This window comes from Hylobates moloch, unplaced genomic scaffold (genome assembly GCF_009828535.3).
Source record: "Hylobates moloch isolate HMO894 unplaced genomic scaffold, HMol_V3 SCAFFOLD_7, whole genome shotgun sequence".
NCBI lineage: Eukaryota > Metazoa > Chordata > Mammalia > Primates > Hylobatidae > Hylobates > Hylobates moloch.
The window spans coordinates 52,698,347-52,710,534 of NW_026652282.1; the positions used below are offsets into that span (position 1 = coordinate 52,698,347).

The 12,188-nt window shown below is 42.2% G+C and overlaps 2 protein-coding genes across 3 annotated transcripts in view; one reads left to right on the forward strand and one right to left on the reverse strand.

Moving 5' to 3' along the window:
- Positions 1-10,053, reverse strand: part of ZC4H2 (zinc finger C4H2-type containing) — a 124,610-nt gene extending 114,557 nt beyond the window's left edge. The window contains exon 1 of one of the 2 annotated variants that reach the window (XM_032757072.2): positions 9,972-10,053. The gene's annotated coding sequence lies outside the window, so the exon portion shown is untranslated. The remainder of the gene's footprint in view (positions 1-9,971) is intronic. The other variant, XM_058441688.1, reaches the window with a different exon arrangement.
- Positions 10,054-10,167: 114 nt separating this feature from the next.
- Positions 10,168-12,188, forward strand: part of ZC3H12B (zinc finger CCCH-type containing 12B) — a 444,060-nt gene continuing 442,039 nt past the window's right edge. The window contains exon 1 of the mRNA XM_058441401.1: positions 10,168-10,611. The gene's annotated coding sequence lies outside the window, so the exon portion shown is untranslated. The remainder of the gene's footprint in view (positions 10,612-12,188) is intronic.

Genomic DNA, 12,188 nt, shown 5'->3' on the forward strand with positions numbered 1-12,188 from the left:
TTTTTTTTTGTTTTTTTTTTTTTTTTTTTTTTTTTTTTTTTTTTGAGTCACGGTCTCGCTCTGTCAAACAAGCTGTAGTGCAGTAGCACAATTACAGCTCACGGCAGCCTCCACCTCCTAGGCACAAGCCATCCTCCCACCACAGCCTCCCAAGTAGCTGGGACCACAGGCGATCACCATGTCTGGCTAGTTTTTTTAAATATTTGGTAGAGACTAGGTCTCAATATGGTGCCCAGGCTGCAAATCTTTACTAGTTCTGTGCTACTACTATTGGCACTCATCAAACATCCATAATCATATTGCTTTCCTTCAGATTTTGAATTCTCCAGACTTTGGTTATCTAAATGGTAATATAAACATTTCTCCTACCATTTAAATTCCTGCCACAACAAGATGCGATCCCTCTGGAGAAATATACCACTCCTCAGCTCCGAGTGAGAGAGTGGGATTGGGGAAAGCAAGATGCCATCCCTCCAACCAATGCCCCAAAATATGCAAACCAAAATCATTTTTTATCCATAGAGGCCATAAGGAGAATTTTGATTTCTCCATGTGGAACTCTGCCTTCTAATCTAGCTTAAGTGTAGCTCTCCTCTTCAGTCTACATCCCCCAGGGATCTCTTACTTCAGGAGAGAATCTCTTTCCCTCTAAATACCAGCTGCAACTCTGATTACTAAACATAGGATGCTGCACAAAATATTTTCTGTGTAGAGCTATGGGAAAATATGATTAAAAAGTGGCTCACTTGAAGCCTTAATGAGGTTCCCTAATGGCATTCCTGTCCCCAAGCTCAAATCTAAATGTTACTGTCCTCTGACCCAGCCACATAACACATAAATCTGAACTGATGCCAGTCTTCTTAGGTACAGAGAGAGAAAGCACTGCTGAAACTGCCTCAAGGTAGGCCCTGGCCCTCTTACAGTATCCACCCACAGGGATAGAGGAGGAATAGGAATGGAAGGACCACGAATGGGCATGAGATCGATTTGCAAATATCAACCCCACCCTTTATTAAATCTGACCTAATCAGTGTCATGCCATCTGACCTATAATATAAATATTTCCCTTTGGGGAGGAAGGAATGAAGGGCAGAGTAGAAATATAGGTACCTTCCGGATACAGGAAAAGAGCCATTACAAATACAAATTATTCAGGCAAAACGGTTGTGGAAAGAACTACTGTTTTTCAGGCAAAGGGAAAAGAATAAGCAAAGATACAGAAGAGCTAAGCAGTTTAACATGGGAGAGCAGAATGTTTGTACAGCTATTCAATTCAAACTAGCTTGAGCAACAAAAGGAATTTAGCGGCCGGGGGCAGTGGCTCACGCCTGTAATCCCAGCACTTTGGGAGGCCGAGACAGGTGGATCACGAGGTCAGGAGATGGAGACCACCCTGGCTAACACGGTGAAACCCCGTCTCTACTAAAAATACAAAACATTAGCCAGGCGTGGTGGTGGGTGCCTGTAGTCCCAGCTACTCGGGAGGCTGAGGCAGGAGAATGGTGTGAACCTGGGAGGCGGAGTTTGCAGTGAGCCGAGATTGCGCCACTGCACTCCAGCCTGGGCAACAGAGCGAGACTGCGTCTCAAAAAAAAAAAAAAAAAAAAAAAAAAAAAAAAGGAATTTAGCACAAGGATAGAGAAGTGTCTTATGGAACCCAAAAACAAGAAGGCAGGTGGGCTTCAAGGAATAAGCTGCAGCTAGGAAGTCAACTACTCAACTGCTATCTGGACTCTCTCCCTCTTTCATTGCTGCATCTCTCTCTGTTTCTGCCTCATCTTTTATAGCAGACCAGCATTTTCTTTTCCCCCAAACCATATGGTAGAAAAGTTGCTGCTGCCAACAGCTATGAAGTTTATACTGCTCAGCATAAGCAAGCAACCAGACCAGGATGAAATATCTTAATCTAGATTCCAGACTCCCAAGGAAGGACTATAATAGTTCCAGATTGGTTAACTGTGGCCAACGGGTCACATAACATTAAAAACTTCTACAGTAACATTAGGATGGAAGCAATGGAAAGAGAAGCTCCAAGAAGAGCGATGCCCAGCACAGAACTGCAAGTAGTATTAGATTCCTGAGCATGAAGTAGAACGTAGAGAATGGTAGGGGATGTGGCTGGAAAAGAGACAGATTATGAAAAGTAATATGGAGCTTGAAGTGTAGTCAATAAGGAATGGGGAATAGATTTGAAACGTTTTTAAGCAGGGAGAGAATTTGGTAAGGTTTGCATTTTTAGATAACTTATTCAAGAGGCAGTGCAGAAGATGGTTTGGAAGAGAGGTAAGAATGAAGGTAAGGAGCCTGATTAGGAAGTTGCTGAAATACTCCTGAAAAAAATTAGGAGGAAATAAATAAATTAAGGGAAAACTGGTGGTGGTGCACGTGTAAAGGAATGATGAATGAATATGAGAGATATTTGGAGATAGAATCAGCAAGGCTTATTAACTTAATTAGATGTAGGAGGTTAGAAGAGAGAGTCTGAGGTGACCTTTATGTTTTTGGTTTGGGAGACAAGGTAAAATACACCTACCCAGAGAGGGACAATAGGACTGTTGGGGGCTTGCCAAACTTGGAAGTGCATCCACTCTTGGGATTAGATCATACTTTGCTTTGTTTGGTCTCAGTGAGACAGAAATGTCAGCACACCAAGAGACAGAGCTCAGGCAAAGGGTTTCATGTGTCCTTTATTCACTATTGAATATAATGCCAAATGAGGTCCAGATCAACCTTCTGTTTGAAGTGGGCATCTTCAGTTGTCTGAATTGTCTTGATTCCAGAAGATGACATTCCTCATGTGGGAACTGAAGGCATACTACAAAGGAGATTTTCCTAAAGCAGAGATCTGAGCACCTGGAAGAGCTGAAGAACTACCAAATGGCTATTCCAAGAGGCAGATAAAGTGTTTTTATTCCTCTCTGCCTCCTTTTTCTTTACTTTCAACAGGCAGAAATCTGGGTGAAGTGCAGTTATAATTTCCTTTTGTCCTATTTCAGACACAAAAAGATATATACCTCCCTAATCTATGTATATATGTTGATATCTATCTATATCTGTCTAGCCAGCTATCTATCTATCTAGCTAGCTGCTACGATCTAGTGGAATTCCCAAAGGGCCTTTAAGAAGAGGATATACAAATTCATCCATTCATTTATTCAACAAAGATTTATTGAGAGCCTACTATGTGGCAGGTACTATTCTAAGCATTAGAGATACAGCAGTGAACAAAGTAGGCAAGAATCCCTGTCTTCATGAAGTTTCAATTCTAGTGATTCAACTTATTCTTCCTTGGTCCATATAGGCAGCTTATTTTTCAGGAAAAGTACAGAAGTCTTGGCTTGACTCACATAAAATGATCATAATCCAGTCATTTCATCTGTTTCTGTGAGAAGGTGAAATCATTATGTGACAATACCAGGGTCTTCCTTTGGGGATTTTTTTTTTTTGAGACAGTCTTGCTCTGTCACCCGGGCTGGAGTGCAGTAGTGCCATCCCGGGTCACTGCAACCTCTGCCTCCTGGGTTCAAGTGATTCTCATGCCTCAGCCTCCTGAATAGTTGGGACCACAGACATGAGCCACTATGCCTGGCTAATTTTTGTATTTTTAGTAGAGACAGGGTTTCACCATGTTGGTCAGGCTGGTCTCAAACTCTGATCCACCTGCCTTGGCCTCCCAAAGTGCTGAGATTACAGGCATGAGCCACTGTGCCGGGCCTCTCTTTGGGGCAATTTTTTGGGGAATCTACCCCAACAAAGACAAATAACCCATTAGCATGGGAAAATACATTCAAGCATGGACAGGTTGAATTTGAACTGCTTGGGTGGCATCCAAGTCAGGATGTTGAGTGGACAGTTGGACCTATTTATCTAGATCTCAGGACGGTGGTCTGAGCTAGTAATATATATTTTAAAGTCATCCATGTGCAGGTAATAGAGCATGGAGAGTAGAACAAAAGAAATAGGCCAAGAGCAGAACTATGGGAGGGGGAAAACTAACGTTTTAGGGGTAGGTTGAAGGAGAAGAGTCCATGAAAGTTACATAAATAAAAAACATAAAGAGGAAGGAAAAGAACAGAGAATGTATATCTGGAATCAAGTGGAGCAGAAACTTTCAAGCAGACCCAAATGATCAATACTATCATACGTAGCAGTGAGGTCCAATAACAAACGTACGGAAAAGTAAGCATCCATTGCATAGGGAAATCTGTCAGTAACTGGTGTTCTTAACAAAATCGGTTTTAGTGGAGAGGTAGAGGTTAAATCTCTATTACAGTGGTTGGAAGGTGAATGGGAAGGGAAGAAATAGAGGCAGTGAATGTAAGATAACCACTTTTGAGACCTCTGGGTGAGAAGGAAACATGATAGGGTAACAGGAGACACTTCTAGGAAACTGAAGGAGGCTTCAGGATCACAGGAGAGTATGCCTTTTAATCACTGAGGATGAAACTGACTTTTGTCTTTTGGAGAAAAAGACTGTACTGCTTGTTCAAGAGGGCTGTGATTAAAATCTTTAAGCATTTGTTCCTGCCAAGGTAGTTTTCTTGCATTTTGCTCTCCATTCAGCATGTGTGTGGGTGTGGATGTTTATAAACAAGACTAAGTCTGACTTCATAAGGGCTTTCTAAAACCATTTCTGTCCAAGAGAAAATGACTTTTTGCTTTGATATTAAAAATTCAATGAGTAAAACAAAAGCTAGTCAAATGTGTTAGCAGCATGCAAAACAAAAACTTTAAACTTTATCTCTCACTATACAGTATATTGATTGTCATGTGGAAGTGTGGAATGGAAGAAATGTCGATCCTGTTGTAACTGATTGTGAACACTTTCCCGAAATAAAGTTCATCTTATGGTGTCAAAAAAAAAAAAAGAATGAAGAGTCTTGAGTATGTTTGCAGGCTGAGGAGAATAATATAGTTGAGAGGGAGAGTTGTAAGGTACGTGAGATAGATAGAAAAATTGGGTAAGACCTCTGAGGTGCTAGATGAGACAAAGATCAGGAGCTCTAACAGGAGATTTAGTCTGTGTGAGACTGGAGGAATAAGGGTATAATATGGGAGCAGATGCAGATTGTAGGTGAGAAAAATTCCTGTTACCTGCAATTTTTTTAAGGAACATAGGTAATCAAGTCACCAGTTGGGTGGCAGATTTGCTGAGTGAAGGATGAGGTCATCTGTCATAGTGGAGAATGGTTAAAGTTTGGAGAAATAGCTGAGGGGAACTGGAGAAGGACTGACCAAGAAAAAGGATTGCCAAGTAGTTCGGAGATGAGAAACTAAATCTGTGGCAACATCAATTTGCATTAAAAGGTCATAGTGACTTTCTTCAGAGGAGCTTGAATGGAAACAGTGAACAAAAGATGAAGATCTATAGCATACAGACACAAAGGGTTCAAGTGTTTGAAATTCTAGGAATTACTTCAATTCTGGAGACTCTTCATTTTTTTATTTTTCTTTTTTATTTTTTGAGACAAGGTCTGGCTCTCTTGCCCAGGATGGAGTGCAGTAGAGCAATTGCAGTTCACTGCAACCTCTGTCTCCTGGGCTTAAGTCATCCTCCCATCTCAGCCTCCTGAGAGCTGGGACTACAGGCACATGCCACCACACCCAGCTAATTTTTGTATTTTTTTTGTATACACAGGGTTTTGCTACATTGCCCAGGCTGGTCTCGAGCTCAAGCAATCCACCAGCCTTGACCTCCTAAAGTGCTGGGATTACAGGAGTGAGCCACTGTGTCTAGCTGACCCTTTATATTATATGTCAGGATGAACTCATCCAAGAAGCTTTCTCAGAAACTTTACTCAAAGTCTATTTCCAATCTTATACCCTCCCCCAGAAATACATCTGTCAATTTATGATTTCATTTATGTAAATTATTTATTAACTTGTCTTCTTGCATCATTAGATTATAAGCTCTTTGGGGCTGGAGCACTAATATTTGTGCTAGATGCCTAAATAAGTAATAGTACCTTGCCTTTGACAAAGACTCTCTCCTTGACCAAATTTGAGTCAGGCCCTTGTGAGCCTTCTTCTCAACTAAGCTTGGCTTGCTTAGTTCAGTTTTAGCAAGAATCCTGCTGAGTCAGTTTAGTGGAAATCCCCTACCCCTGGTATCTGATCATTCTGGATATCTGATTAGATATCTCATCTCCCACCCCTGATATCTTATTACCCTGGTCTGCCTTTAGCAAGATTTCCATCATGTTGGTTTAGCAAGAATTCCCCTAGATTTAATGTTTCCTCTTAGTAATTTGCCAATAATTGATGCCTCCACTGTGCTCTTTGTTTATAAATTCCCACTTATAAATGTTACTCCCTCCCTTGTTGGACTCTGAGTTGAGCCTCATCTCTCTCCCCTACTGTAAAACTCCATAACAATAATCCTCCTTGAATTAAGTCTTTCTTACCATCTTTAACAAGTATCATGAAAAAATTTTCTTTAACACCGTATTTAGCCATCAGATATAGACCTTTTCCAAACTTTGGCATGGCATACAAGGCATTTCATAATCTTTGCTAAACCTACTTCTCTATATTCAACTTCATTACAACTTTACATTTCCCAGCCCATAAATACAGATAAAATATGCATAAGTCACACTTTTCTACTTTTGCTGAACACATCATGCACTTTGAAATTTTCTGGGCTTTTGAATATACTTTATCCTTTGCATGGGATATTTTTATCCCCTTTTGGCAAATTCTCACTCATCTGTTGACATCTTCTTCTATGACTTTATTTATTCAAGGAAGACCTACTCTTGATTTACTAGGTGCATCTACTGTGCCAGCACAGAGTTCTGTTTTTGAAGAACTCACTGATTTGTAATTGTAAAGGTAAATGAAGGTGAATATGGAAAAAAAAGAAATGAAAAGAAGGTGAATAAAGAGAAATATATTATTTTCTCTCCCTTAGCTTCTTAATGTATCTCCTTGGGGGACAGAGTGAAACTTTATCCTTTCTCTAACTTTTGGAATGTAGATAAATCTCTCCAGAGACTACAGAGTCTCAGTCTCCAGTTTTATAATGCACACATATTTCCAAGGTCAAGGTCACATTTCTCTTTGAAATGTAAAGACATGTCTTCAAAGTTAATGTAGGAGCCCATCTCAAGGTGTAACCATTTGTCTTTCAGGAAGACTAGAGGTATCTTTGGGGAGGTAAGAAAAGTTTTATTATTCTGTTGGAAGAATTCAATTAACTAAACAAATAGCTGCCTCAATTCTCAAGTGGACTGTTGCAATATATAAGTTGTGTAGAATTTTATTTTGAATTTGCAGTCTCTTGAAGGCTACTTATATGCATGTACTCTGTTGTGCTTACTCAATAATAAATCAGCTTTCTTTTTTTCCCATATTGATATAGAGAGGTCTGTTTGTTGTAGGAGTTTTTAACTTTCTATCGTAGTAAAGGCAGATGCACTGATGTGGGCAAAGGAGCTCAGATTTTATCTTGAAACCCCAGGAAAGATACTGAAGGAGTTTAAGTACAGCAGTGACACAGTTCTCTATCTAGAAAGGAACACAGAAGAATTAAAGATGACTAGCAGCATTTTATATATGTATTTCTCTATTCACTGTTAAAAAGATATGTGTGATAGAATGTGATTAGTTCAGTAAGTGAACAGAGAATATAGGTTTTACGTGGTAAAATACAGGTTATAGAAGATATAAGCAAATTTTGTAAAAAGTCTGTCCCTGTGACTTACTGATGGTCATTAGAAAAGGCTGAACACTAGGGAATTGTTTTCCTTTGAACCTGAAAGGCATGTCTGTTCCATACGGAAGGAAAGGTATGAGCTGTGTGAGAACCCTATCCAAGCTCATTTCCACAGTCATAATTGTAATATATATTCCCTGTGTTATGGTCTTCCACATTGGTTACAGCTTGTTGATGATCTCCAATCTGATACTTCTATTTAATTAGTTCTAGAGTGATTCACTCTTTTTCGCCCTTCCAATTTTTCTTCTCTTTCTTCAGTACTTTTTGGCTGGTCTGTATAAAGTTTCATTTTAGTTTGACAGTCCATTTGAGCTCCCCTCTAATGTTTCTTCTCTCTTTCTTTCTTTCTCTTTCTTTCTTTCTGTCTGTCTGTCTGTCTTTCTGTCTTTCTGTCTTTCTTGTCTTTCTTTTCTTTCTTTTTTTTGGGGGACGGAGTCTCGTTGTGTCACCCAGATGGAGTGCAATGGTGCCATCTCGGCTCACTGCAACCTCCACCTCCCAGGTTCAAGTGATTCTACTGCCTCCACCTCCCAAGTAGCTGGGATTACAGGCAAGTGACACCACGCCTGGCTAATTTTTATATTTTTAGTAGAGGAGGGATTTCGCCATGTTGGCCAGGCTAGTCTTGAAGTCCTGACGTCAGGTGATCTGCCCACCTCGGCCTCCCAAAGTGTTGGGATTAAGGCGTGAGCCACCACGCCTGGCCCTCCACTAATGTTTCACTGGCACTTATTATAGGGCTTCTTAAAGTTCTTACACATGGCATAGCTATTTTTACACTTTCTAAAATGTTTAAATATTTTATTAAATAAACATCCAGCAGGGCACATTTTGTAAATATGTTTATACATTGCATTAAGTTTAATACAGAACCTCTAAACCTAATTTCAAAAAGATCAAGTAAATAAGCCCCTAGAATATCACACAAGTTTGTACATAGCCATTGCCTACATGTCAATTCTCAGTGTCAATATTTTAAAATTAAAAAGTGTAGTTTTGGAAGAATCACTGGATATTTACATGTTAATTAACTGGAGGGTTTATGCAGATTTCTTACCCAGGTGAACCTTTGGGAAATATGTCTAAGCACTTTATAGATCTAGATGTGTCTCAGAAAAGGTAAAAACTGGTCTGTGGCTGGGTGCCTAAGGGGGCGTGGAAGGAGCTAGGGCTAGAAAAATAGAGGCAAGATCTTAGAGGACTTTGAATGTTAAGCTAGGGAATCTGTATTTTCTCCTTTATTATAGATAATGAATCTATTGAAAAATAACTCCAATTTTTACTAAGTGCTTACTCTGAGCCACAGTCAGTTATGTATGTTAAGTGCTTTACATTCACTTTTCCATTTAATCCTCATAACTACTCTATAGGTATTATAATTATCCCCATTTTACTGATAAGGAAACAGATTAAGACAGGTTAAGAATCTTAGCTCAGGCCAGGCGCGGTGGCTCACGCCTGTAATCCCAGCTCTTTGGGAGGCAGAGGTGGGCGGATCACTTGAGGTCAGGAGTTCAAGACCGGCCTGGCCAACATGGTGAAACCCCGTCTCTACTAAAAATACAAAAATTAGCCAGGCATGGTGGCTTGCACCTGTAGTCCCAGCTACTTGGGAGGCTGAAGCAGGAGAATTGCTTGAACCCAGGAGGAAGAGGTTGCAGTTAGCTGAGATGGCGCCACTGCACTCCAGCCTGGACGACAGAGTGAGACTCTGTCAAAAAAAAAAAAAAAAAGGTCCCAGCTGAAGGAAACAGAGCTACTTGGTGGTGGAGCAGAAATTCAAATTTGGCTGTAATTTCAAAGCCCATTCTCTAAGCCAGAAGGAAGTGAGATTAGATTTTCATTTGATCACTGTTAGAAGTATGAGAACAAATTGAAGAAAGACAAGTCTAAAGGCAAAGAAACCAGAGAGTATGCTGTTGCAGTAGTCAAGAATTGTTAGGCCCTATTAAGGGAGGTGACCCTTAACCACCTGAGTTATGCAGACGAGTGACATAGTCAGAGAAGTTATTTAGAAAATTACCCTGGCAGCCCTTGTGAAGGATGAATTGGAGGAGCCAAGACAAATAAGTAGGCAAATAAAATAACAACAAATAAAAGACAAAAGGCAGTGAGACAAGTAGTGAGATTGTTGGGACTGTCACTCTAAACCGCAGAGGTGCCTGTCGAGGGGCTGGGAGACGGTCGTATCCCAAGTCCTCGGGCCTCTGGAATTGCAGAGCATCCTGGACCTCTCCTCACCCACCCTTACCTTCACGTCGCTCCTTCTAGGCCTTAGGAAGTGGGGTTTTGAGCACTTTCTAGGTCGCAGGCCTGCTGGTCTGAGCTCCGACAGCGGCGCCAGCGGTGGCAACAGTCGCCGACAGGGGTGGGGCGCATGCGCACAGTTGCTAGGCAACGGCGGTCGGGCGCCGCGGCGATAACCGCGCCGGGCTGTGTGTGTAGGCAGCGGCGCCAGAGGAGGAGAAGCAGGAGGATGCAGCTGCGACCGCGGCCCCAAGAGGGAGCCGCCGCTGCTCTGTGGCCAGGGGGGCCCAGGGACTGGAATCTGGCCTGGGGGTCGCGTCGCTGAGGGGACTGGTAACGGCGGTCCCTCCAGAGGTTCAGGCCTAGTACCCCAGGAGGGTCTGGGCCGCTGGGCGAGCGCCTTCCCCCCATCGCCTCCCCTCGTCCCTCCACGTCGATGGTGGTGAAGTTGGCGGCGCCACGGAGCGCAAGGCACCAAGCTGTCTCCCTTGCACCCAGCTCCTCTCTGGCCCCGGCTGTTGGACACCTGCGCCGCCGCCTTCTCTCGCCCGCCGAGCCCACCCCCGGCGGCGGGCGGGGGAGGGGCTCCCCCCTGCAGGGGCTGCGTCGAGTAGGGCGACGACGGGGACCATAGGAGAGTAGGGGTGAGTAGTGGCACCGCACTCGCTCGGTTCTAGGGCGCCTTTCCGGCCTCCGGGGCCCCGGGAGGGAGCGAATCGCTGCTTTCTCCTGCAGAAGCTTCTGACGCCTCTCCCGCATCTGCTTGCGGCTCTCTGTTCCCTTCGAGGTAGTTTTCCTTCTCGTAGCCACCACTTTTTGGTCTCAACCCTGGCGTCCAGGAATGCGGGGTGGGTACTTAAGGCCTGGCTTTGCTTCTTAGATGCCATAGATGCTGATAATTCTACGTACAGTCACGCAGCCTGGTTCCTGATTCGTGGACAGACTCTCCCAGTACCGTGCTCGCCCCTTTCCCCTCGCTCTGGCTCTGGCTCTCGCTCTCGCTCTCAGGAGGCTCAGCCTGACCGCGGGCTTCTCAGGAGCCCATTCCCCGGGCTGCTGTCGCTCCATGCCTCAAGGCTTGAACACATAGCTGGAGTGGCCCCTTACTTTTCAATGTTGTTGCTACTCGTGTGCTGAGAGCTCCCGAAAGCCTTGTGCCTGGTTTCTGACTCCTGACATGTACGTTAGGAAGACAGTACTTATATTAAATAATAAAAATAATAAAACAAACACACACTCCACTTGACTTCTAAAGTGCCATCAAACTTGAGAAGTAGGCAGAATGGCTGATTGATAATAGGGGAAACTGGTTTTACAAACTACTTTTCATCCAGAATGGCATACCTCTTTATTATAAATACGATGATGAAACCTAAAATATCCCCAATAAAAGCGAGGATGGGTTGTGATATATCTGTTCTTCCTGAGGTAGCCTGCAGTTGAAGATAGTCGGTTCCAGAAAACATTGGCATGAGGCACCGGAAGTGATATTCTGGACAAGGTGATTAGATGAGGTTCTAAAGTTGTGAGGTGCTTTTTTGAAAATTAGCAACATTATCTTTGATGAATGAGGTTGTTTTCTTAAAAGTAAATGGTTGAAAAAACTTAGTTCACAGATGACACCTATCAAAAGCATACTGAATTTAGATTAGCAATTTTGATTGTAAGATAGTTCTGTGAGCAGACAATAAAAGATGGGTTCTTTTCCCTCCCTATTGGTTTTTAAGCCATTTCAGGTTTCTTTTATCTGATAAGACGTGGCGAGAGAGAAGCATAATAATGGAAAAGCTAAATTTTCTTTTTTTTTAAATGCTTTTGAGCTAAAGATTTTTTAAAAGGATATATAGATGCCATTTATGATTAAATTTATTGGGTGAATCTGTCAAGACCGCAAACTTTGTTAGTTTGGAGTAAAATGCTTTGCTTTGGGAGCTTTCATGTTGCTTGAGGTTCTTTGGGGGTATAGTTTAAATTAAAGCACGATATAATTCTAGTACCACTGCAAAATAATCTCGGACCTCAGAGAGTATTGTTTGTTTTGTGCGTTAGCAATCTGACATGCTTCTAGCAAGCTGACATGCTTCTAGTTGCTAGATTCCAAAGGTAATTTTTTTTGTTGTTTTGGAAAAGCTTTTGATGAATTTAAGTCTGAATTATTTGAAATAATAGTGTATCATATGAATACTTGCTCTTCACCTTCACATACTTAGAGAACCTTGCA